Genomic DNA, 1,590 nt, shown 5'->3' with positions numbered 1-1,590 from the left:
GTGCAGGAGGCAGCTGATCGATGTTTCTCTCTCATCGATGTTTCTAACTCTCTATCTCTCTCCCTTCCTCTCTGTAAAAAATCAATAAAATATATTTTTAAAAAAAGTTAACAGCTCTGAAAGCATTTTATTCTAAGGTTTGAAATCTCAGAAGATACTAAAATTTTCCTAAAGGAGTTAAAATCTCTCACACATACACACAAAAAAGTTAACAGCTCTGAAAGCATTTTACTCTAAGGTTTGAAATCTCAGAAGTTATTCAAATAGCAGAAAATTAAATTGAACATGTCCCAACTTGAACACATCATCTTCCCACAAACCTGCTCCTCCTGCATTATTCATCTCTCAAAACAGCACCCTCATTTCCCCAGTTGCTCAAACCGTAAAGCTGTGTCATCTTTGACTTGTGTCCTTACCCTCCCGTTCAACATCAAACCCAGTAAGTTCTACCTTCAAAACTGGACTCCACCACTTGTCTCCATACCCACTGCTCTCTCTCTCAGGCCCAGACCAAGTTCTGTTGTCCCTCTCGCCTAATTGGTCTTCCAACTTGTCCCTAATCCATTCTCCACCCAGCCACCGGGAATCATCTCACATCATAAATTTCAGTCACTTACAATCACATTCAAATTCTGAAGCCCAGTTTACAAGACCCGTTAAGATCTGGCCCCAACACCATCTCTTCCCTGGCTATGCTCCAGCCATCCTGAACTACATTTAGTTTCTAACATCACTCATGCTCTCTCACCTCTGAGCCTTCACACATGCTGTTCTTTCTGCCTGGAACACTACATCCTCCCTTCCTCTCCCCCTCACCTTGTTATCTATCACTTCATTATTTAGGTCGCAGCTTCTGAATTGCTTCTCCAGAAAACCTCCCCTAACCCCCAAAGCCCAGGCTTTACATGCCCCTCCAAAATATTGCCATAGCATCCTATTTTCCCCATCACTTAACACACAATGAAACAACTGCCTACTACATGTGTGTCTCTCCCACCACATTCACTGCCCCACAAAGGCACTGCATCCCATGTCCAACGTGGCACCTGGCACACAGCAGGTTCACAATGAATGATGATTAAATGAGGAAATTCTTGTACACATGATGCCATTTCTCAAGAAATGTTTCATGGGTACACGTCTTATTTTCCAAACAAGCACCTCCCTGTGGACAGAGATTCTACAATTTTGTGTAGCCCATAAAGGGGTCAATGTGTTAACAAGTGAGGGCACAGTAGTGTGTGACATTGTTCCATCAGAGGTATTTGTAGTCTCATTTTGTAGGGAAGCTGTGACTTGTCTATGATGATACAGCTGATGAGAAATAAAATTGTGCCGAAACCGGTTTGGCTCAGTGGACAGAGAGTGTTGGCCTGCGGACTCAAGGGTCCCAGGTTCGATTCTGGTCAAGGGCATGTACCTTGGTTGCGGGCACATCCCCAGTAGGAGATGTGCAGGAGGCAGCTGATAGATGTTTCTCTCTCATCGATGTTTCTAACTCTTATCTCTCTCCCCTTCCTCTCTGTAAAAAATCAATAAAATCTATTAAAAAAATAAAATAAAGTAGTTTAATCAACATACATTCTTCAA

General features: G+C 42.6%; 1 protein-coding gene across 1 annotated transcript in view; it reads right to left on the bottom strand.

The window, feature by feature from the left end:
• The window catches only part of NIPAL4 (NIPA like domain containing 4), an 11,385-nt gene that overhangs the window by 8,678 nt on the left and 1,117 nt on the right, over nucleotides 1-1,590 (bottom strand).

This window comes from Myotis davidii, unplaced genomic scaffold, assembly GCF_000327345.1.
Source record: "Myotis davidii unplaced genomic scaffold, ASM32734v1 scaffold18, whole genome shotgun sequence".
NCBI lineage: Eukaryota > Metazoa > Chordata > Mammalia > Chiroptera > Vespertilionidae > Myotis > Myotis davidii.
Note: the sequence above shows the minus strand (reverse complement) of the source record. Positions and strands in the feature narration are given on the sequence as shown.